The 15,627-nt window shown below is 51.7% G+C and overlaps 75 non-coding genes across 75 annotated transcripts; all 75 read left to right on the top strand.

Annotated features, from left to right (window-relative positions):
• The first annotated feature begins 3 nt into the window (after positions 1–3).
• On the top strand, positions 4–122 carry LOC126808157 (5S ribosomal RNA). Its single transcript, XR_007674400.1, has one exon. It is a non-coding gene; the product is annotated as a 5S ribosomal RNA (ribosomal RNA).
• An 82-nt stretch (positions 123–204) lies between these two features.
• LOC126808313 (5S ribosomal RNA) lies at positions 205–323 on the top strand. Its single transcript, XR_007674556.1, has one exon. It is a non-coding gene; the product is annotated as a 5S ribosomal RNA (ribosomal RNA).
• Positions 324–437: 114 nt separating this feature from the next.
• Positions 438–556, top strand: LOC126808156 (5S ribosomal RNA). The gene has a single exon (XR_007674399.1). It is a non-coding gene; the product is annotated as a 5S ribosomal RNA (ribosomal RNA).
• Positions 557–638: 82 nt separating this feature from the next.
• LOC126808155 (5S ribosomal RNA) lies at positions 639–757 on the top strand. The gene has a single exon (XR_007674398.1). It is a non-coding gene; the product is annotated as a 5S ribosomal RNA (ribosomal RNA).
• A 114-nt stretch (positions 758–871) lies between these two features.
• Positions 872–990, top strand: LOC126808154 (5S ribosomal RNA). The gene has a single exon (XR_007674397.1). It is a non-coding gene; the product is annotated as a 5S ribosomal RNA (ribosomal RNA).
• Positions 991–1,072: 82 nt separating this feature from the next.
• LOC126808356 (5S ribosomal RNA) lies at positions 1,073–1,191 on the top strand. The gene has a single exon (XR_007674599.1). It is a non-coding gene; the product is annotated as a 5S ribosomal RNA (ribosomal RNA).
• A 114-nt stretch (positions 1,192–1,305) lies between these two features.
• LOC126808153 (5S ribosomal RNA) lies at positions 1,306–1,424 on the top strand. The gene has a single exon (XR_007674396.1). It is a non-coding gene; the product is annotated as a 5S ribosomal RNA (ribosomal RNA).
• Positions 1,425–1,506: 82 nt separating this feature from the next.
• Positions 1,507–1,625, top strand: LOC126808152 (5S ribosomal RNA). The gene has a single exon (XR_007674395.1). It is a non-coding gene; the product is annotated as a 5S ribosomal RNA (ribosomal RNA).
• An 82-nt stretch (positions 1,626–1,707) lies between these two features.
• LOC126808151 (5S ribosomal RNA) lies at positions 1,708–1,826 on the top strand. The gene has a single exon (XR_007674394.1). It is a non-coding gene; the product is annotated as a 5S ribosomal RNA (ribosomal RNA).
• Positions 1,827–1,940: 114 nt separating this feature from the next.
• LOC126808113 (5S ribosomal RNA) lies at positions 1,941–2,059 on the top strand. The gene has a single exon (XR_007674356.1). It is a non-coding gene; the product is annotated as a 5S ribosomal RNA (ribosomal RNA).
• Positions 2,060–2,141: 82 nt separating this feature from the next.
• On the top strand, positions 2,142–2,260 carry LOC126808150 (5S ribosomal RNA). The gene has a single exon (XR_007674393.1). It is a non-coding gene; the product is annotated as a 5S ribosomal RNA (ribosomal RNA).
• An 82-nt stretch (positions 2,261–2,342) lies between these two features.
• On the top strand, positions 2,343–2,461 carry LOC126808149 (5S ribosomal RNA). The gene has a single exon (XR_007674392.1). It is a non-coding gene; the product is annotated as a 5S ribosomal RNA (ribosomal RNA).
• An 82-nt stretch (positions 2,462–2,543) lies between these two features.
• On the top strand, positions 2,544–2,662 carry LOC126808148 (5S ribosomal RNA). The gene has a single exon (XR_007674391.1). It is a non-coding gene; the product is annotated as a 5S ribosomal RNA (ribosomal RNA).
• An 82-nt stretch (positions 2,663–2,744) lies between these two features.
• On the top strand, positions 2,745–2,863 carry LOC126808146 (5S ribosomal RNA). Its single transcript, XR_007674389.1, has one exon. It is a non-coding gene; the product is annotated as a 5S ribosomal RNA (ribosomal RNA).
• Positions 2,864–2,977: 114 nt separating this feature from the next.
• LOC126808145 (5S ribosomal RNA) lies at positions 2,978–3,096 on the top strand. The gene has a single exon (XR_007674388.1). It is a non-coding gene; the product is annotated as a 5S ribosomal RNA (ribosomal RNA).
• Positions 3,097–3,178: 82 nt separating this feature from the next.
• Positions 3,179–3,297, top strand: LOC126808144 (5S ribosomal RNA). The gene has a single exon (XR_007674387.1). It is a non-coding gene; the product is annotated as a 5S ribosomal RNA (ribosomal RNA).
• An 82-nt stretch (positions 3,298–3,379) lies between these two features.
• Positions 3,380–3,498, top strand: LOC126808143 (5S ribosomal RNA). The gene has a single exon (XR_007674386.1). It is a non-coding gene; the product is annotated as a 5S ribosomal RNA (ribosomal RNA).
• Positions 3,499–3,580: 82 nt separating this feature from the next.
• Positions 3,581–3,699, top strand: LOC126808142 (5S ribosomal RNA). The gene has a single exon (XR_007674385.1). It is a non-coding gene; the product is annotated as a 5S ribosomal RNA (ribosomal RNA).
• Positions 3,700–3,781: 82 nt separating this feature from the next.
• On the top strand, positions 3,782–3,900 carry LOC126808102 (5S ribosomal RNA). The gene has a single exon (XR_007674345.1). It is a non-coding gene; the product is annotated as a 5S ribosomal RNA (ribosomal RNA).
• An 82-nt stretch (positions 3,901–3,982) lies between these two features.
• LOC126808323 (5S ribosomal RNA) lies at positions 3,983–4,101 on the top strand. The gene has a single exon (XR_007674568.1). It is a non-coding gene; the product is annotated as a 5S ribosomal RNA (ribosomal RNA).
• Positions 4,102–4,183: 82 nt separating this feature from the next.
• LOC126808141 (5S ribosomal RNA) lies at positions 4,184–4,302 on the top strand. The gene has a single exon (XR_007674384.1). It is a non-coding gene; the product is annotated as a 5S ribosomal RNA (ribosomal RNA).
• An 82-nt stretch (positions 4,303–4,384) lies between these two features.
• On the top strand, positions 4,385–4,503 carry LOC126808140 (5S ribosomal RNA). The gene has a single exon (XR_007674383.1). It is a non-coding gene; the product is annotated as a 5S ribosomal RNA (ribosomal RNA).
• An 82-nt stretch (positions 4,504–4,585) lies between these two features.
• LOC126808139 (5S ribosomal RNA) lies at positions 4,586–4,704 on the top strand. Its single transcript, XR_007674382.1, has one exon. It is a non-coding gene; the product is annotated as a 5S ribosomal RNA (ribosomal RNA).
• Positions 4,705–4,818: 114 nt separating this feature from the next.
• Positions 4,819–4,937, top strand: LOC126808327 (5S ribosomal RNA). The gene has a single exon (XR_007674571.1). It is a non-coding gene; the product is annotated as a 5S ribosomal RNA (ribosomal RNA).
• An 82-nt stretch (positions 4,938–5,019) lies between these two features.
• LOC126808138 (5S ribosomal RNA) lies at positions 5,020–5,138 on the top strand. The gene has a single exon (XR_007674381.1). It is a non-coding gene; the product is annotated as a 5S ribosomal RNA (ribosomal RNA).
• An 82-nt stretch (positions 5,139–5,220) lies between these two features.
• Positions 5,221–5,339, top strand: LOC126808137 (5S ribosomal RNA). The gene has a single exon (XR_007674380.1). It is a non-coding gene; the product is annotated as a 5S ribosomal RNA (ribosomal RNA).
• Positions 5,340–5,421: 82 nt separating this feature from the next.
• LOC126808135 (5S ribosomal RNA) lies at positions 5,422–5,540 on the top strand. Its single transcript, XR_007674378.1, has one exon. It is a non-coding gene; the product is annotated as a 5S ribosomal RNA (ribosomal RNA).
• Positions 5,541–5,622: 82 nt separating this feature from the next.
• Positions 5,623–5,741, top strand: LOC126808134 (5S ribosomal RNA). The gene has a single exon (XR_007674377.1). It is a non-coding gene; the product is annotated as a 5S ribosomal RNA (ribosomal RNA).
• An 82-nt stretch (positions 5,742–5,823) lies between these two features.
• On the top strand, positions 5,824–5,942 carry LOC126808133 (5S ribosomal RNA). The gene has a single exon (XR_007674376.1). It is a non-coding gene; the product is annotated as a 5S ribosomal RNA (ribosomal RNA).
• Positions 5,943–6,024: 82 nt separating this feature from the next.
• LOC126808312 (5S ribosomal RNA) lies at positions 6,025–6,143 on the top strand. The gene has a single exon (XR_007674555.1). It is a non-coding gene; the product is annotated as a 5S ribosomal RNA (ribosomal RNA).
• A 114-nt stretch (positions 6,144–6,257) lies between these two features.
• On the top strand, positions 6,258–6,376 carry LOC126808132 (5S ribosomal RNA). Its single transcript, XR_007674375.1, has one exon. It is a non-coding gene; the product is annotated as a 5S ribosomal RNA (ribosomal RNA).
• Positions 6,377–6,458: 82 nt separating this feature from the next.
• On the top strand, positions 6,459–6,577 carry LOC126808131 (5S ribosomal RNA). Its single transcript, XR_007674374.1, has one exon. It is a non-coding gene; the product is annotated as a 5S ribosomal RNA (ribosomal RNA).
• Positions 6,578–6,691: 114 nt separating this feature from the next.
• On the top strand, positions 6,692–6,810 carry LOC126808130 (5S ribosomal RNA). The gene has a single exon (XR_007674373.1). It is a non-coding gene; the product is annotated as a 5S ribosomal RNA (ribosomal RNA).
• Positions 6,811–6,892: 82 nt separating this feature from the next.
• On the top strand, positions 6,893–7,011 carry LOC126808129 (5S ribosomal RNA). Its single transcript, XR_007674372.1, has one exon. It is a non-coding gene; the product is annotated as a 5S ribosomal RNA (ribosomal RNA).
• A 114-nt stretch (positions 7,012–7,125) lies between these two features.
• On the top strand, positions 7,126–7,244 carry LOC126808128 (5S ribosomal RNA). Its single transcript, XR_007674371.1, has one exon. It is a non-coding gene; the product is annotated as a 5S ribosomal RNA (ribosomal RNA).
• Positions 7,245–7,326: 82 nt separating this feature from the next.
• Positions 7,327–7,445, top strand: LOC126808127 (5S ribosomal RNA). The gene has a single exon (XR_007674370.1). It is a non-coding gene; the product is annotated as a 5S ribosomal RNA (ribosomal RNA).
• Positions 7,446–7,527: 82 nt separating this feature from the next.
• Positions 7,528–7,646, top strand: LOC126808126 (5S ribosomal RNA). The gene has a single exon (XR_007674369.1). It is a non-coding gene; the product is annotated as a 5S ribosomal RNA (ribosomal RNA).
• A 114-nt stretch (positions 7,647–7,760) lies between these two features.
• LOC126808091 (5S ribosomal RNA) lies at positions 7,761–7,879 on the top strand. Its single transcript, XR_007674334.1, has one exon. It is a non-coding gene; the product is annotated as a 5S ribosomal RNA (ribosomal RNA).
• An 82-nt stretch (positions 7,880–7,961) lies between these two features.
• On the top strand, positions 7,962–8,080 carry LOC126808124 (5S ribosomal RNA). The gene has a single exon (XR_007674367.1). It is a non-coding gene; the product is annotated as a 5S ribosomal RNA (ribosomal RNA).
• An 82-nt stretch (positions 8,081–8,162) lies between these two features.
• LOC126808123 (5S ribosomal RNA) lies at positions 8,163–8,281 on the top strand. Its single transcript, XR_007674366.1, has one exon. It is a non-coding gene; the product is annotated as a 5S ribosomal RNA (ribosomal RNA).
• Positions 8,282–8,363: 82 nt separating this feature from the next.
• On the top strand, positions 8,364–8,482 carry LOC126808122 (5S ribosomal RNA). Its single transcript, XR_007674365.1, has one exon. It is a non-coding gene; the product is annotated as a 5S ribosomal RNA (ribosomal RNA).
• Positions 8,483–8,564: 82 nt separating this feature from the next.
• LOC126808121 (5S ribosomal RNA) lies at positions 8,565–8,683 on the top strand. Its single transcript, XR_007674364.1, has one exon. It is a non-coding gene; the product is annotated as a 5S ribosomal RNA (ribosomal RNA).
• An 82-nt stretch (positions 8,684–8,765) lies between these two features.
• LOC126808120 (5S ribosomal RNA) lies at positions 8,766–8,884 on the top strand. The gene has a single exon (XR_007674363.1). It is a non-coding gene; the product is annotated as a 5S ribosomal RNA (ribosomal RNA).
• Positions 8,885–8,998: 114 nt separating this feature from the next.
• Positions 8,999–9,117, top strand: LOC126808118 (5S ribosomal RNA). The gene has a single exon (XR_007674361.1). It is a non-coding gene; the product is annotated as a 5S ribosomal RNA (ribosomal RNA).
• Positions 9,118–9,199: 82 nt separating this feature from the next.
• LOC126808117 (5S ribosomal RNA) lies at positions 9,200–9,318 on the top strand. Its single transcript, XR_007674360.1, has one exon. It is a non-coding gene; the product is annotated as a 5S ribosomal RNA (ribosomal RNA).
• A 114-nt stretch (positions 9,319–9,432) lies between these two features.
• Positions 9,433–9,551, top strand: LOC126808116 (5S ribosomal RNA). Its single transcript, XR_007674359.1, has one exon. It is a non-coding gene; the product is annotated as a 5S ribosomal RNA (ribosomal RNA).
• An 82-nt stretch (positions 9,552–9,633) lies between these two features.
• On the top strand, positions 9,634–9,752 carry LOC126808115 (5S ribosomal RNA). The gene has a single exon (XR_007674358.1). It is a non-coding gene; the product is annotated as a 5S ribosomal RNA (ribosomal RNA).
• Positions 9,753–9,834: 82 nt separating this feature from the next.
• LOC126808114 (5S ribosomal RNA) lies at positions 9,835–9,953 on the top strand. Its single transcript, XR_007674357.1, has one exon. It is a non-coding gene; the product is annotated as a 5S ribosomal RNA (ribosomal RNA).
• A 114-nt stretch (positions 9,954–10,067) lies between these two features.
• Positions 10,068–10,186, top strand: LOC126808080 (5S ribosomal RNA). The gene has a single exon (XR_007674323.1). It is a non-coding gene; the product is annotated as a 5S ribosomal RNA (ribosomal RNA).
• Positions 10,187–10,268: 82 nt separating this feature from the next.
• Positions 10,269–10,387, top strand: LOC126808112 (5S ribosomal RNA). Its single transcript, XR_007674355.1, has one exon. It is a non-coding gene; the product is annotated as a 5S ribosomal RNA (ribosomal RNA).
• An 82-nt stretch (positions 10,388–10,469) lies between these two features.
• On the top strand, positions 10,470–10,588 carry LOC126808111 (5S ribosomal RNA). Its single transcript, XR_007674354.1, has one exon. It is a non-coding gene; the product is annotated as a 5S ribosomal RNA (ribosomal RNA).
• Positions 10,589–10,670: 82 nt separating this feature from the next.
• On the top strand, positions 10,671–10,789 carry LOC126808110 (5S ribosomal RNA). Its single transcript, XR_007674353.1, has one exon. It is a non-coding gene; the product is annotated as a 5S ribosomal RNA (ribosomal RNA).
• An 82-nt stretch (positions 10,790–10,871) lies between these two features.
• Positions 10,872–10,990, top strand: LOC126808109 (5S ribosomal RNA). The gene has a single exon (XR_007674352.1). It is a non-coding gene; the product is annotated as a 5S ribosomal RNA (ribosomal RNA).
• Positions 10,991–11,104: 114 nt separating this feature from the next.
• LOC126808108 (5S ribosomal RNA) lies at positions 11,105–11,223 on the top strand. The gene has a single exon (XR_007674351.1). It is a non-coding gene; the product is annotated as a 5S ribosomal RNA (ribosomal RNA).
• An 82-nt stretch (positions 11,224–11,305) lies between these two features.
• Positions 11,306–11,424, top strand: LOC126808107 (5S ribosomal RNA). Its single transcript, XR_007674350.1, has one exon. It is a non-coding gene; the product is annotated as a 5S ribosomal RNA (ribosomal RNA).
• Positions 11,425–11,506: 82 nt separating this feature from the next.
• Positions 11,507–11,625, top strand: LOC126808106 (5S ribosomal RNA). Its single transcript, XR_007674349.1, has one exon. It is a non-coding gene; the product is annotated as a 5S ribosomal RNA (ribosomal RNA).
• An 82-nt stretch (positions 11,626–11,707) lies between these two features.
• On the top strand, positions 11,708–11,826 carry LOC126808105 (5S ribosomal RNA). Its single transcript, XR_007674348.1, has one exon. It is a non-coding gene; the product is annotated as a 5S ribosomal RNA (ribosomal RNA).
• Positions 11,827–11,908: 82 nt separating this feature from the next.
• On the top strand, positions 11,909–12,027 carry LOC126808104 (5S ribosomal RNA). Its single transcript, XR_007674347.1, has one exon. It is a non-coding gene; the product is annotated as a 5S ribosomal RNA (ribosomal RNA).
• An 82-nt stretch (positions 12,028–12,109) lies between these two features.
• On the top strand, positions 12,110–12,228 carry LOC126808103 (5S ribosomal RNA). Its single transcript, XR_007674346.1, has one exon. It is a non-coding gene; the product is annotated as a 5S ribosomal RNA (ribosomal RNA).
• Positions 12,229–12,310: 82 nt separating this feature from the next.
• Positions 12,311–12,429, top strand: LOC126808311 (5S ribosomal RNA). The gene has a single exon (XR_007674554.1). It is a non-coding gene; the product is annotated as a 5S ribosomal RNA (ribosomal RNA).
• A 114-nt stretch (positions 12,430–12,543) lies between these two features.
• Positions 12,544–12,662, top strand: LOC126808101 (5S ribosomal RNA). Its single transcript, XR_007674344.1, has one exon. It is a non-coding gene; the product is annotated as a 5S ribosomal RNA (ribosomal RNA).
• An 82-nt stretch (positions 12,663–12,744) lies between these two features.
• Positions 12,745–12,863, top strand: LOC126808100 (5S ribosomal RNA). The gene has a single exon (XR_007674343.1). It is a non-coding gene; the product is annotated as a 5S ribosomal RNA (ribosomal RNA).
• Positions 12,864–12,977: 114 nt separating this feature from the next.
• LOC126808099 (5S ribosomal RNA) lies at positions 12,978–13,096 on the top strand. Its single transcript, XR_007674342.1, has one exon. It is a non-coding gene; the product is annotated as a 5S ribosomal RNA (ribosomal RNA).
• Positions 13,097–13,178: 82 nt separating this feature from the next.
• On the top strand, positions 13,179–13,297 carry LOC126808098 (5S ribosomal RNA). Its single transcript, XR_007674341.1, has one exon. It is a non-coding gene; the product is annotated as a 5S ribosomal RNA (ribosomal RNA).
• A 114-nt stretch (positions 13,298–13,411) lies between these two features.
• Positions 13,412–13,530, top strand: LOC126808097 (5S ribosomal RNA). Its single transcript, XR_007674340.1, has one exon. It is a non-coding gene; the product is annotated as a 5S ribosomal RNA (ribosomal RNA).
• Positions 13,531–13,612: 82 nt separating this feature from the next.
• LOC126808096 (5S ribosomal RNA) lies at positions 13,613–13,731 on the top strand. Its single transcript, XR_007674339.1, has one exon. It is a non-coding gene; the product is annotated as a 5S ribosomal RNA (ribosomal RNA).
• Positions 13,732–13,845: 114 nt separating this feature from the next.
• LOC126808069 (5S ribosomal RNA) lies at positions 13,846–13,964 on the top strand. The gene has a single exon (XR_007674312.1). It is a non-coding gene; the product is annotated as a 5S ribosomal RNA (ribosomal RNA).
• An 82-nt stretch (positions 13,965–14,046) lies between these two features.
• On the top strand, positions 14,047–14,165 carry LOC126808095 (5S ribosomal RNA). Its single transcript, XR_007674338.1, has one exon. It is a non-coding gene; the product is annotated as a 5S ribosomal RNA (ribosomal RNA).
• An 82-nt stretch (positions 14,166–14,247) lies between these two features.
• Positions 14,248–14,366, top strand: LOC126808094 (5S ribosomal RNA). The gene has a single exon (XR_007674337.1). It is a non-coding gene; the product is annotated as a 5S ribosomal RNA (ribosomal RNA).
• An 82-nt stretch (positions 14,367–14,448) lies between these two features.
• Positions 14,449–14,567, top strand: LOC126808093 (5S ribosomal RNA). Its single transcript, XR_007674336.1, has one exon. It is a non-coding gene; the product is annotated as a 5S ribosomal RNA (ribosomal RNA).
• An 82-nt stretch (positions 14,568–14,649) lies between these two features.
• Positions 14,650–14,768, top strand: LOC126808092 (5S ribosomal RNA). The gene has a single exon (XR_007674335.1). It is a non-coding gene; the product is annotated as a 5S ribosomal RNA (ribosomal RNA).
• A 114-nt stretch (positions 14,769–14,882) lies between these two features.
• Positions 14,883–15,001, top strand: LOC126808090 (5S ribosomal RNA). Its single transcript, XR_007674333.1, has one exon. It is a non-coding gene; the product is annotated as a 5S ribosomal RNA (ribosomal RNA).
• An 82-nt stretch (positions 15,002–15,083) lies between these two features.
• On the top strand, positions 15,084–15,202 carry LOC126808089 (5S ribosomal RNA). Its single transcript, XR_007674332.1, has one exon. It is a non-coding gene; the product is annotated as a 5S ribosomal RNA (ribosomal RNA).
• Positions 15,203–15,284: 82 nt separating this feature from the next.
• Positions 15,285–15,403, top strand: LOC126808088 (5S ribosomal RNA). The gene has a single exon (XR_007674331.1). It is a non-coding gene; the product is annotated as a 5S ribosomal RNA (ribosomal RNA).
• An 82-nt stretch (positions 15,404–15,485) lies between these two features.
• Positions 15,486–15,604, top strand: LOC126808087 (5S ribosomal RNA). The gene has a single exon (XR_007674330.1). It is a non-coding gene; the product is annotated as a 5S ribosomal RNA (ribosomal RNA).
• The last annotated feature ends 23 nt before the right edge of the window (positions 15,605–15,627 follow it).

Genomic DNA, 15,627 nt, shown 5'->3' with positions numbered 1-15,627 from the left:
GTCGTCTACGGCCATATCACGTTGAAAACACCAGTTCTCGTCCGATCACTGAAGTTAAGCAACGTCGGGCCCGCTCAGTACTTGGATGGGTGACCGCCTGGGAACACCGGGTGCTGTAGACGCGAACATGTTTTTGACGGGGGAGAAAACTCATTTACTGCTCACTCTGCGACAGATAACTGCGGGATTTTTTCACCTGTCGTCGTCTACGGCCATATCACGTTGAAAACACCAGTTCTCGTCCGATCACTAAAGTTAAGCAACGTCGGGCCCGCTCAGTACTTGGATGGGTGACCGCCTGGGAACACCGGGTGCTGTAGACGCGAACATGTTTTTGACGGCTGAGAAAACTCATTTACTGCTCACTCTGCGACAGATATTGCCTATTTACTGCTCACTCTGCGACAGATAACTGCGGGATTTTTTCACCTGTCGTCGTCTACGGCCATATCACGTTGAAAACACCAGTTCTCGTCCGATCACTGAAGTTAAGCAACGTCGGGCCCGCTCAGTACTTGGATGGGTGACCGCCTGGGAACACCGGGTGCTGTAGACGCGAACATGTTTTTGACGGCTGAGAAAACTCATTTACTGCTCACTCTGCGACAGATAACTGCGGGATTTTTTCACCTGTCGTCGTCTACGGCCATATCACGTTGAAAACACCAGTTCTCGTCCGATCACTGAAGTTAAGCAACGTCGGGCCCGCTCAGTACTTGGATGGGTGACCGCCTGGGAACACCGGGTGCTGTAGACGCGAACATGTTTTTGACGGCTGAGAAAACTCATTTACTGCTCACTCTGCGACAGATATTGCCTATTTACTGCTCACTCTGCGACAGATAACTGCGGGATTTTTTCACCTGTCGTCGTCTACGGCCATATCACGTTGAAAACACCAGTTCTCGTCCGATCACTGAAGTTAAGCAACGTCGGGCCCGCTCAGTACTTGGATGGGTGACCGCCTGGGAACACCGGGTGCTGTAGACGCGAACATGTTTTTGACGGGGGAGAAAACTCATTTACTGCTCACTCTGCGACAGATAACTGCGGGATTTTTTCACCTGTCGTCGTCTACGGCCATATCACGTTGAAAACACCAGTTCTCGTCAGATCACTGAAGTTAAGCAACGTCGGGCCCGATCAGTACTTGGATGGGTGACCGCCTGGGAACACCGGGTGCTGTAGACGCGAACATGTTTTTGACGGCTGAGAAAACTCATTTACTGCTCACTCTGCGACAGATATTGCCTATTTACTGCTCACTCTGCGACAGATAACTGCGGGATTTTTTCACCTGTCGTCGTCTACGGCCATATCACGTTGAAAACACCAGTTCTCGTCCGATCACTGAAGTTAAGCAACGTCGGGCCCGCTCAGTACTTGGATGGGTGACCGCCTGGGAACACCGGGTGCTGTAGACGCGAACATGTTTTTGACGGGGGAGAAAACTCATTTACTGCTCACTCTGCGACAGATAACTGCGGGATTTTTTCACCTGTCGTCGTCTACGGCCATATCACGTTGAAAACACCAGTTCTCGTCCGATCACTGAAGTTAAGCAACGTCGGGCCCGCTCAGTACTTGGATGGGTGACCGCCTGGGAACACCGGGTGCTGTAGACGCGAACATGTTTTTGACGGGGGAGAAAACTCATTTACTGCTCACTCTGCGACAGATAACTGCGGGATTTTTTCACCTGTCGTCGTCTACGGCCATATCACGTTGAAAACACCAGTTCTCGTCCGATCACTGAAGTTAAGCAACGTCGGGCCCGCTCAGTACTTGGATGGGTGACCGCCTGGGAACACCGGGTGCTGTAGACGCGAACATGTTTTTGACGGCTGAGAAAACTCATTTACTGCTCACTCTGCGACAGATATTGCCTATTTACTGCTCACTCTGCGACAGATAACTGCGGGATTTTTTCACCTGTCGTCGTCTACGGCCATATCACGTTGAAAACACCAGTTCTCGTCCGATCACTGAAGTTAAGCAACGTCGAGCCCGCTCAGTACTTGGATGGGTGACCGCCTGGGAACACCGGGTGCTGTAGACGCGAACATGTTTTTGACGGGGGAGAAAACTCATTTACTGCTCACTCTGCGACAGATAACTGCGGGATTTTTTCACCTGTCGTCGTCTACGGCCATATCACGTTGAAAACACCAGTTCTCGTCCGATCACTGAAGTTAAGCAACGTCGGGCCCGCTCAGTACTTGGATGGGTGACCGCCTGGGAACACCGGGTGCTGTAGACGCGAACATGTTTTTGACGGGGGAGAAAACCCATTTACTGCTCACTCTGCGACAGATAACTGCGGGATTTTTTCACCTGTCGTCGTCTACGGCCATATCACGTTGAAAACACCAGTTCTCGTCCGATCACTGAAGTTAAGCAACGTCGGGCCCGCTCAGTACTTGGATGGGTGACCGCCTGGGAACACCGGGTGCTGTAGACGCGAACATGTTTTTGACTGGGGAGAAAACTCATTTACTGCTCACTCTGCGACAGATAACTGCGGGATTTATTCACCTGTCGTCGTCTACGGCCATATCACGTTGAAAACACCAGTTCTCGTCCGATCACTGAAGTTAAGCAACGTCGGGCCCGCTCAGTACTTGGATGGGTGACCGCCTGGGAACACCGGGTGCTGTAGACGCGAACATGTTTTTGACGGGGGAGAAAACTCATTTACTGCTCACTCTGCGACAGATAACTGCGGGATTTTTTCACCTGTCGTCGTCTACGGCCATATCACGTTGAAAACACCAGTTCTCGTCCGATCACTGAAGTTAAGCAACGTCGGGCCCGCTCAGTACTTGGATGGGTGACCGCCTGGGAACACCGGGTGCTGTAGACGCGAACATGTTTTTGACGGCTGAGAAAACTCATTTACTGCTCACTCTGCGACAGATATTGCCTATTTACTGCTCACTCTGCGACAGATAACTGCGGGATTTTTTCACCTGTCGTCGTCTACGGCCATATCACGTTGAAAACACCAGTTCTCGTCCGATCACTGAAGTTAAGCAACGTCGGGCCCGCTCAGTACTTGGATGGGTGACCGCCTGGGAACACCGGGTGCTGTAGACGCGAACATGTTTTTGACGGGGGAGAAAACTCATTTACTGCTCACTCTGCGACAGATAACTGCGGGATTTTTTCACCTGTCGTCGTCTACGGCCATATCACGTTGAAAACACCAGTTCTCGTCCGATCACTGAAGTTAAGCAACGTCGGGCCCGCTCAGTACTTGGATGGGTGACCGCCTGGGAACACCGGGTGCTGTAGACGCGAACATGTTTTTGACGGGGGAGAAAACTCATTTACTGCTCACTCTGCGACAGATAACTGCGGGATTTTTTCACCTGTCGTCGTCTACGGCCATATCACGTTGAAAACACCAGTTCTCGTCCGATCACTGAAGTTAAGCAACGTCGGGCCCGCTCAGTACTTGGATGGGTGACCGCCTGGGAACACCGGGTGCTGTAGACGCGAACATGTTTTTGACGGGGGAGAAAACTCATTTACTGCTCACTCTGCGACAGATAACTGCGGGATTTTTTCACCTGTCGTCGTCTACGGCCATATCACGTTGAAAACACCAGTTCTCGTCCGATCACTGAAGTTAAGCAACGTCGGGCCCGCTCAGTACTTGGATGGGTGACCGCCTGGGAACACCGGGTGCTGTAGACGCGAACATGTTTTTGACGGGGGAGAAAACTCATTTACTGCTCACTCTGCGACAGATAACTGCGGGATTTTTTCACCTGTCGTCGTCTACGGCCATATCACGTTGAAAACACCAGTTCTCGTCCGATCACTGAAGTTAAGCAACGTCGAGCCCGCTCAGTACTTGGATGGGTGACCGCCTGGGAACACCGGGTGCTGTAGACGCGAACATGTTTTTGACGGGGGAGAAAACTCATTTACTGCTCACTCTGCGACAGATAACTGCGGGATTTTTTCACCTGTCGTCGTCTACGGCCATATCACGTTCAAAACACCAGTTCTCGTCCGATCACTGAAGTTAAGCAACGTCGGGCCCGCTCAGTACTTGGATGGGTGACCGCCTGGGAACACCGGGTGCTGTAGACGCGAACATGTTTTTGACGGGGGAGAAAACCCATTTACTGCTCACTCTGCGACAGATAACTGCGGGATTTTTTCACCTGTCGTCGTCTACGGCCATATCACGTTGAAAACACCAGTTCTCGTCCGATCACTGAAGTTAAGCAACGTCGGGCCCGCTCAGTACTTGGATGGGTGACCGCCTGGGAACACCGGGTGCTGTAGACGCGAACATGTTTTTGACTGGGGAGAAAACTCATTTACTGCTCACTCTGCGACAGATAACTGCGGGATTTTTTCACCTGTCGTCGTCTACGGCCATATCACGTTGAAAACACCAGTTCTCGTCCGATCACTGAAGTTAAGCAACGTCGGGCCCGCTCAGTACTTGGATGGGTGACCGCCTGGGAACACCGGGTGCTGTAGACGCGAACATGTTTTTGACGGGGGAGAAAACTCATTTACTGCTCACTCTGCGACAGATAACTGCGGGATTTTTTCACCTGTCGTCGTCTACGGCCATATCACGTTGAAAACACCAGTTCTCGTCCGATCACTGAAGTTAAGCAACGTCGGGCCCGCTCAGTACTTGGATGGGTGACCGCCTGGGAACACCGGGTGCTGTAGACGCGAACATGTTTTTGACGGCTGAGAAAACTCATTTACTGCTCACTCTGCGACAGATATTGCCTATTTACTGCTCACTCTGCGACAGATAACTGCGGGATTTTTTCACCTGTCGTCGTCTACGGCCATATCACGTTGAAAACACCAGTTCTCGTCCGATCACTGAAGTTAAAAAACGTCGGGCCCGCTCAGTACTTGGATGGGTGACCGCCTGGGAACACCGGGTGCTGTAGACGCGAACATGTTTTTGACGGGGGAGAAAACTCATTTACTGCTCACTCTGCGACAGATAACTGCGGGATTTTTTCACCTGTCGTCGTCTACGGCCATATCACGTTGAAAACACCAGTTCTCGTCCGATCACTGAAGTTAAGCAACGTCGGGCCCGCTCAGTACTTGGATGGGTGACCGCCTGGGAACACCGGGTGCTGTAGACGCGAACATGTTTTTGACGGGGGAGAAAACTCATTTACTGCTCACTCTGCGACAGATAACTGCGGGATTTTTTCACCTGTCGTCGTCTACGGCCATATCACGTTGAAAACACCAGTTCTCGTCCGATCACTGAAGTTAAGCAACGTCGGGCCCGCTCAGTACTTGGATGGGTGACCGCCTGGGAACACCGGGTGCTGTAGACGCGAACATGTTTTTGACGGGGGAGAAAACTCATTTACTGCTCACTCTGCGACAGATAACTGCGGGATTTTTTCACCTGTCGTCGTCTACGGCCATATCACGTTGAAAACACCAGTTCTCGTCCGATCACTGAAGTTAAGCAACGTCGGGCCCGCTCAGTACTTGGATGGGTGACCGCCTGGGAACACCGGGTGCTGTAGACGCGAACATGTTTTTGACGGGGGAGAAAACTCATTTACTGCTCACTCTGCGACAGATAACTGCGGGATTTTTTCACCTGTCGTCGTCTACGGCCATATCACGTTGAAAACACCAGTTCTCGTCCGATCACTGAAGTTAAGCAACGTCGGGCCCGCTCAGTACTTGGATGGGTGACCGCCTGGGAACACCGGGTGCTGTAGACGCGAACATGTTTTTGACGGGGGAGAAAACTCATTTACTGCTCACTCTGCGACAGATAACTGCGGGATTTTTTCACCTGTCGTCGTCTACGGCCATATCACGTTGAAAACACCAGTTCTCGTCCGATCACTGAAGTTAAGCAACGTCGGGCCCGCTCAGTACTTGGATGGGTGACCGCCTGGGAACACCGGGTGCTGTAGACGCGAACATGTTTTTGACGGGGGAGAAAACTCATTTACTGCTCACTCTGCGACAGATAACTGCGGGATTTTTTCACCTGTCGTCGTCTACGGCCATATCACGTTGAAAACACCAGTTCTCGTCCGATCACTAAAGTTAAGCAACGTCGGGCCCGCTCAGTACTTGGATGGGTGACCGCCTGGGAACACCGGGTGCTGTAGACGCGAACATGTTTTTGACGGCTGAGAAAACTCATTTACTGCTCACTCTGCGACAGATATTGCCTATTTACTGCTCACTCTGCGACAGATAACTGCGGGATTTTTTCACCTGTCGTCGTCTACGGCCATATCACGTTGAAAACACCAGTTCTCGTCCGATCACTGAAGTTAAGCAACGTCGGGCCCGCTCAGTACTTGGATGGGTGACCGCCTGGGAACACCGGGTGCTGTAGACGCGAACATGTTTTTGACGGCTGAGAAAACTCATTTACTGCTCACTCTGCGACAGATAACTGCGGGATTTTTTCACCTGTCGTCGTCTACGGCCATATCACGTTGAAAACACCAGTTCTCGTCCGATCACTGAAGTTAAGCAACGTCGGGCCCGCTCAGTACTTGGATGGGTGACCGCCTGGGAACACCGGGTGCTGTAGACGCGAACATGTTTTTGACGGCTGAGAAAACTCATTTACTGCTCACTCTGCGACAGATATTGCCTATTTACTGCTCACTCTGCGACAGATAACTGCGGGATTTTTTCACCTGTCGTCGTCTACGGCCATATCACGTTGAAAACACCAGTTCTCGTCCGATCACTGAAGTTAAGCAACGTCGGGCCCGCTCAGTACTTGGATGGGTGACCGCCTGGGAACACCGGGTGCTGTAGACGCGAACATGTTTTTGACGGGGGAGAAAACTCATTTACTGCTCACTCTGCGACAGATAACTGCGGGATTTTTTCACCTGTCGTCGTCTACGGCCATATCACGTTGAAAACACCAGTTCTCGTCCGATCACTGAAGTTAAGCAACGTCGGGCCCGCTCAGTACTTGGATGGGTGACCGCCTGGGAACACCGGGTGCTGTAGACGCGAACATGTTTTTGACGGCTGAGAAAACTCATTTACTGCTCACTCTGCGACAGATATTGCCTATTTACTGCTCACTCTGCGACAGATAACTGCGGGATTTTTTCACCTGTCGTCGTCTACGGCCATATCACGTTGAAAACACCAGTTCTCGTCCGATCACTGAAGTTAAGCAACGTCGGGCCCGCTCAGTACTTGGATGGGTGACCGCCTGGGAACACCGGGTGCTGTAGACGCGAACATGTTTTTGACGGGGGAGAAAACTCATTTACTGCTCACTCTGCGACAGATAACTGCGGGATTTTTTCACCTGTCGTCGTCTACGGCCATATCACGTTGAAAACACCAGTTCTCGTCCGATCACTGAAGTTAAGCAACGTCGGGCCCGCTCAGTACTTGGATGGGTGACCGCCTGGGAACACCGGGTGCTGTAGACGCGAACATGTTTTTGACGGGGGAGAAAACTCATTTACTGCTCACTCTGCGACAGATAACTGCGGGATTTTTTCACCTGTCGTCGTCTACGGCCATATCACGTTGAAAACACCAGTTCTCGTCCGATCACTGAAGTTAAGCAACGTCGGGCCCGCTCAGTACTTGGATGGGTGACCGCCTGGGAACACCGGGTGCTGTAGACGCGAACATGTTTTTGACGGCTGAGAAAACTCATTTACTGCTCACTCTGCGACAGATATTGCCTATTTACTGCTCACTCTGCGACAGATAACTGCGGGATTTTTTCACCTGTCGTCGTCTACGGCCATATCACGTTGAAAACACCAGTTCTCGTCCGATCACTGAAGTTAAGCAACGTCGAGCCCGCTCAGTACTTGGATGGGTGACCGCCTGGGAACACCGGGTGCTGTAGACGCGAACATGTTTTTGACGGGGGAGAAAACTCATTTACTGCTCACTCTGCGACAGATAACTGCGGGATTTTTTCACCTGTCGTCGTCTACGGCCATATCACGTTGAAAACACCAGTTCTCGTCCGATCACTGAAGTTAAGCAACGTCGGGCCCGCTCAGTACTTGGATGGGTGACCGCCTGGGAACACCGGGTGCTGTAGACGCGAACATGTTTTTGACGGGGGAGAAAACCCATTTACTGCTCACTCTGCGACAGATAACTGCGGGATTTTTTCACCTGTCGTCGTCTACGGCCATATCACGTTGAAAACACCAGTTCTCGTCCGATCACTGAAGTTAAGCAACGTCGGGCCCGCTCAGTACTTGGATGGGTGACCGCCTGGGAACACCGGGTGCTGTAGACGCGAACATGTTTTTGACTGGGGAGAAAACTCATTTACTGCTCACTCTGCGACAGATAACTGCGGGATTTTTTCACCTGTCGTCGTCTACGGCCATATCACGTTGAAAACACCAGTTCTCGTCCGATCACTGAAGTTAAGCAACGTCGGGCCCGCTCAGTACTTGGATGGGTGACCGCCTGGGAACACCGGGTGCTGTAGACGCGAACATATTTTTGACGGGGGAGAAAACTCATTTACTGCTCACTCTGCGACAGATAACTGCGGGATTTTTTCACCTGTCGTCGTCTACGGCCATATCACGTTGAAAACACCAGTTCTCGTCCGATCACTGAAGTTAAGCAACGTCGGGCCCGCTCAGTACTTGGATGGGTGACCGCCTGGGAACACCGGGTGCTGTAGACGCGAACATGTTTTTGACGGCTGAGAAAACTCATTTACTGCTCACTCTGCGACAGATAACTGCGGGATTTTTTCACCTGTCGTCGTCTACGGCCATATCACGTTGAAAACACCAGTTCTCGTCCGATCACTGAAGTTAAGCAACGTCGGGCCCGCTCAGTACTTGGATGGGTGACCGCCTGGGAACACCGGGTGCTGTAGACGCGAACATGTTTTTGACGGCTGAGAAAACTCATTTACTGCTCACTCTGCGACAGATATTGCCTATTTACTGCTCACTCTGCGACAGATAACTGCGGGATTTTTTCACCTGTCGTCGTCTACGGCCATATCACGTTGAAAACACCAGTTCTCGTCCGATCACTGAAGTTAAGCAACGTCGGGCCCGCTCAGTACTTGGATGGGTGACCGCCTGGGAACACCGGGTGCTGTAGACGCGAACATGTTTTTGACGGGGGAGAAAACTCATTTACTGCTCACTCTGCGACAGATAACTGCGGGATTTTTTCACCTGTCGTCGTCTACGGCCATATCACGTTGAAAACACCAGTTCTCGTCCGATCACTGAAGTTAAGCAACGTCGGGCCCGCTCAGTACTTGGATGGGTGACCGCCTGGGAACACCGGGTGCTGTAGACGCGAACATGTTTTTGACGGCTGAGAAAACTCATTTACTGCTCACTCTGCGACAGATATTGCCTATTTACTGCTCACTCTGCGACAGATAACTGCGGGATTTTTTCACCTGTCGTCGTCTACGGCCATATCACGTTGAAAACACCAGTTCTCGTCCGATCACTGAAGTTAAGCAACGTCGGGCCCGCTCAGTACTTGGATGGGTGACCGCCTGGGAACACCGGGTGCTGTAGACGCGAACATGTTTTTGACGGGGGAGAAAACTCATTTACTGCTCACTCTGCGACAGATAACTGCGGGATTTTTTCACCTGTCGTCGTCTACGGCCATATCACGTTGAAAACACCAGTTCTCGTCCGATCACTGAAGTTAAGCAACGTCGGGCCCGCTCAGTACTTGGATGGGTGACCGCCTGGGAACACCGGGTGCTGTAGACGCGAACATGTTTTTGACGGGGGAGAAAACTCATTTACTGCTCACTCTGCGACAGATAACTGCGGGATTTTTTCACCTGTCGTCGTCTACGGCCATATCACGTTGAAAACACCAGTTCTCGTCCGATCACTGAAGTTAAGCAACGTCGGGCCCGCTCAGTACTTGGATGGGTGACCGCCTGGGAACACCGGGTGCTGTAGACGCGAACATGTTTTTGACGGCTGAGAAAACTCATTTACTGCTCACTCTGCGACAGATATTGCCTATTTACTGCTCACTCTGCGACAGATAACTGCGGGATTTTTTCACCTGTCGTCGTCTACGGCCATATCACGTTGAAAACACCAGTTCTCGTCCGATCACTGAAGTTAAGCAACGTCGAGCCCGCTCAGTACTTGGATGGGTGACCGCCTGGGAACACCGGGTGCTGTAGACGCGAACATGTTTTTGACGGGGGAGAAAACTCATTTACTGCTCACTCTGCGACAGATAACTGCGGGATTTTTTCACCTGTCGTCGTCTACGGCCATATCACGTTGAAAACACCAGTTCTCGTCCGATCACTGAAGTTAAGCAACGTCGGGCCCGCTCAGTACTTGGATGGGTGACCGCCTGGGAACACCGGGTGCTGTAGACGCGAACATGTTTTTGACGGGGGAGAAAACCCATTTACTGCTCACTCTGCGACAGATAACTGCGGGATTTTTTCACCTGTCGTCGTCTACGGCCATATCACGTTGAAAACACCAGTTCTCGTCCGATCACTGAAGTTAAGCAACGTCGGGCCCGCTCAGTACTTGGATGGGTGACCGCCTGGGAACACCGGGTGCTGTAGACGCGAACATGTTTTTGACTGGGGAGAAAACTCATTTACTGCTCACTCTGCGACAGATAACTGCGGGATTTTTTCACCTGTCGTCGTCTACGGCCATATCACGTTGAAAACACCAGTTCTCGTCCGATCACTGAAGTTAAGCAACGTCGGGCCCGCTCAGTACTTGGATGGGTGACCGCCTGGGAACACCGGGTGCTGTAGACGCGAACATATTTTTGACGGGGGAGAAAACTCATTTACTGCTCACTCTGCGACAGATAACTGCGGGATTTTTTCACCTGTCGTCGTCTACGGCCATATCACGTTGAAAACACCAGTTCTCGTCCGATCACTGAAGTTAAGCAACGTCGGGCCCGCTCAGTACTTGGATGGGTGACCGCCTGGGAACACCGGGTGCTGTAGACGCGAACATGTTTTTGACGGCTGAGAAAACTCATTTACTGCTCACTCTGCGACAGATATTGCCTATTTACTGCTCACTCTGCGACAGATAACTGCGGGATTTTTTCACCTGTCGTCGTCTACGGCCATATCACGTTGAAAACACCAGTTCTCGTCCGATCACTGAAGTTAAGCAACGTCGGGCCCGCTCAGTACTTGGATGGGTGACCGCCTGGGAACACCGGGTGCTGTAGACGCGAACATGTTTTTGACGGGGGAGAAAACTCATTTACTGCTCACTCTGCGACAGATAACTGCGGGATTTTTTCACCTGTCGTCGTCTACGGCCATATCACGTTGAAAACACCAGTTCTCGTCCGATCACTGAAGTTAAGCAACGTCGGGCCCGCTCAGTACTTGGATGGGTGACCGCCTGGGAACACCGGGTGCTGTAGACGCGAACATGTTTTTGACGGGGGAGAAAACTCATTTACTGCTCACTCTGCGACAGATAACTGCGGGATTTTTTCACCTGTCGTCGTCTACGGCCATATCACGTTGAAAACACCAGTTCTCGTCCGATCACTGAAGTTAAGCAACGTCGGGCCCGCTCAGTACTTGGATGGGTGACCGCCTGGGAACACCGGGTGCTGTAGACGCGAACATGTTTTTGACGGGGGAGAAAACTCATTTACTGCTCACTCTGCGACAGATAACTGCGGGATTTTTTCACCTGTCGTCGTCTACGGCCATATCACGTTGAAAACACCAGTTCTCGTCCGATCACTGAAGTTAAGCAACGTCGGGCCCGCTCAGTACTTGGATGGGTGACCGCCTGGGAACACCGGGTGCTGTAGACGCGAACATGTTTTTGACGGGGGAGAAAACTCATTTACTGCTCACTCTGCGACAGATAACTGCGGGATTTTTTCACCTGTCGTCGTCTACGGCCATATCACGTTGAAAACACCAGTTCTCGTCCGATCACTGAAGTTAAGCAACGTCGGGCCCGCTCAGTACTTGGATGGGTGACCGCCTGGGAACACCGGGTGCTGTAGACGCGAACATGTTTTTGACGGGGGAGAAAACTCATTTACTGCTCACTCTGCGACAGATAACTGCGGGATTTTTTCACCTGTCGTCGTCTACGGCCATATCACGTTGAAAACACCAGTTCTCGTCCGATCACTGAAGTTAAGCAACGTCGGGCCCGCTCAGTACTTGGATGGGTGACCGCCTGGGAACACCGGGTGCTGTAGACGCGAACATGTTTTTGACGGGGGAGAAAACTCATTTACTGCTCACTCTGCGACAGATAACTGCGGGATTTTTTCACCTGTCGTCGTCTACGGCCATATCACGTTGAAAACACCAGTTCTCGTCCGATCACTAAAGTTAAGCAACGTCGGGCCCGCTCAGTACTTGGATGGGTGACCGCCTGGGAACACCGGGTGCTGTAGACGCGAACATGTTTTTGACGGCTGAGAAAACTCATTTACTGCTCACTCTGCGACAGATATTGCCTATTTACTGCTCACTCTGCGACAGATAACTGCGGGATTTTTTCACCTGTCGTCGTCTACGGCCATATCACGTTGAAAACACCAGTTCTCGTCCGATCACTGAAGTTAAGCAACGTCGGGCCCGCTCAGTACTTGGATGGGTGACCGCCTGGGAACACCGGGTGCTGTAGACGCGAACATGTTTTTGACGGCTGAGAAAACTCATTTACTGCTCACTCTGCGACAGATAACTGCGGGATTTTTTCACCTGTCGTCGTCTACGGCCATATCACGTTGAAAACACCAGTTCTCGTCCGATCACTGAAGTTAAGCAACGTCGGGCCCGCTCAGTACTTGGATGGGTGACCGCCTGGGAACACCGGGTGCTGTAGACGCGAACATGTTTTTGACGGCTGAGAAAACTCATTTACTGCTCACTCTGCGACAGATATTGCCTATTTACTGCTCACTCTGCGACAGATAACTGCGGGATTTTTTCACCTGTCGTCGTCTACGGCCATATCACGTTGAAAACACCAGTTCTCGTCCGATCACTGAAGTTAAGCAACGTCGGGCCCGCTCAGTACTTGGATGGGTGACCGCCTGGGAACACCGGGTGCTGTAGACGCGAACATGTTTTTGACGGGGGAGAAAACTCATTTACTGCTCACTCTGCGACAGATAACTGCGGGATTTTTTCACCTGTCGTCGTCTACGGCCATATCACGTTGAAAACACCAGTTCTCGTCCGATCACTGAAGTTAAGCAACGTCGGGCCCGCTCAGTACTTGGATGGGTGACCGCCTGGGAACACCGGGTGCTGTAGACGCGAACATGTTTTTGACGGCTGAGAAAACTCATTTACTGCTCACTCTGCGACAGATATTGCCTATTTACTGCTCACTCTGCGACAGATAACTGCGGGATTTTTTCACCTGTCGTCGTCTACGGCCATATCACGTTGAAAACACCAGTTCTCGTCCGATCACTGAAGTTAAGCAACGTCGGGCCCGCTCAGTACTTGGATGGGTGACCGCCTGGGAACACCGGGTGCTGTAGACGCGAACATGTTTTTGACGGGGGAGAAAACTCATTTACTGCTCACTCTGCGACAGATAACTGCGGGATTTTTTCACCTGTCGTCGTCTACGGCCATATCACGTTGAAAACACCAGTTCTCGTCCGATCACTGAAGTTAAGCAACGTCGGGCCCGCTCAGTACTTGGATGGGTGACCGCCTGGGAACACCGGGTGCTGTAGACGCGAACATGTTTTTGACGGCTGAGAAAACTCATTTACTGCTCACTCTGCGACAGATATTGCCTATTTACTGCTCACTCTGCGACAGATAACTGCGGGATTTTTTCACCTGTCGTCGTCTACGGCCATATCACGTTGAAAACACCAGTTCTCGTCCGATCACTGAAGTTAAGCAACGTCGAGCCCGCTCAGTACTTGGATGGGTGACCGCCTGGGAACACCGGGTGCTGTAGACGCGAACATGTTTTTGACGGGGGAGAAAACTCATTTACTGCTCACTCTGCGACAGATAACTGCGGGATTTTTTCACCTGTCGTCGTCTACGGCCATATCACGTTGAAAACACCAGTTCTCGTCCGATCACTGAAGTTAAGCAACGTCGGGCCCGCTCAGTACTTGGATGGGTGACCGCCTGGGAACACCGGGTGCTGTAGACGCGAACATGTTTTTGACGGGGGAGAAAACCCATTTACTGCTCACTCTGCGACAGATAACTGCGGGATTTTTTCACCTGTCGTCGTCTACGGCCATATCACGTTGAAAACACCAGTTCTCGTCCGATCACTGAAGTTAAGCAACGTCGGGCCCGCTCAGTACTTGGATGGGTGACCGCCTGGGAACACCGGGTGCTGTAGACGCGAACATGTTTTTGACTGGGGAGAAAACTCATTTACTGCTCACTCTGCGACAGATAACTGCGGGATTTTTTCACCTGTCGTCGTCTACGGCCATATCACGTTGAAAACACCAGTTCTCGTCCGATCACTGAAGTTAAGCAACGTCGGGCCCGCTCAGTACTTGGATGGGTGACCGCCTGGGAACACCGGGTGCTGTAGACGCGAACATGTTTTTGACGGGGGAGAAAACTCATTTACTGCTCACTCTGCGACAGATAACTGCGGGATTTTTTCACCTGTCGTCGTCTACGGCCATATCACGTTGAAAACACCAGTTCTCGTCCGATCACTGAAGTTAAGCAACGTCGGGCCCGCTCAGTACTTGGATGGGTGACCGCCTGGGAACACCGGGTGCTGTAGACGCGAACATGTTTTTGACGGCTGAGAAAACTCATTTACTGCTCACTCTGCGACAGATATTGCCTATTTACTGCTCACTCTGCGACAGATAACTGCGGGATTTTTTCACCTGTCGTCGTCTACGGCCATATCACGTTGAAAACACCAGTTCTCGTCCGATCACTGAAGTTAAGCAACGTCGGGCCCGCTCAGTACTTGGATGGGTGACCGCCTGGGAACACCGGGTGCTGTAGACGCGAACATGTTTTTGACGGGGGAGAAAACTCATTTACTGCTCACTCTGCGACAGATAACTGCGGGATTTTTTCACCTGTCGTCGTCTACGGCCATATCACGTTGAAAACACCAGTTCTCGTCCGATCACTGAAGTTAAGCAACGTCGGGCCCGCTCAGTACTTGGATGGGTGACCGCCTGGGAACACCGGGTGCTGTAGACGCGAACATGTTTTTGACGGGGGAGAAAACTCATTTACTGCTCACTCTGCGACAGATAACTGCGGGATTTTTTCACCTGTCGTCGTCTACGGCCATATCACGTTGAAAACACCAGTTCTCGTCCGATCACTGAAGTTAAGCAACGTCGGGCCCGCTCAGTACTTGGATGGGTGACCGCCTGGGAACACCGGGTGCTGTAGACGCGAACATGTTTTTGACGGGGGAGAAAACTCATTTACTGCTCACTCTGCGACAGATAACTGCGGGATTTTTTCACCTGTCGTCGTCTACGGCCATATCACGTTGAAAACACCAGTTCTCGTCCGATCACTGAAGTTAAGCAACGTCGGGCCCGCTCAGTACTTGGATGGGTGACCGCCTGGGAACACCGGGTGCTGTAGACGCGAACATGTTTTTGACGGGGGAG

Source organism: Patella vulgata, chromosome 9 (assembly GCF_932274485.2).
Source record: "Patella vulgata chromosome 9, xgPatVulg1.2, whole genome shotgun sequence".
Lineage (NCBI taxonomy): Eukaryota > Metazoa > Mollusca > Gastropoda > Patellidae > Patella > Patella vulgata.
Note: the sequence above shows the minus strand (reverse complement) of the source record. Positions and strands in the feature narration are given on the sequence as shown.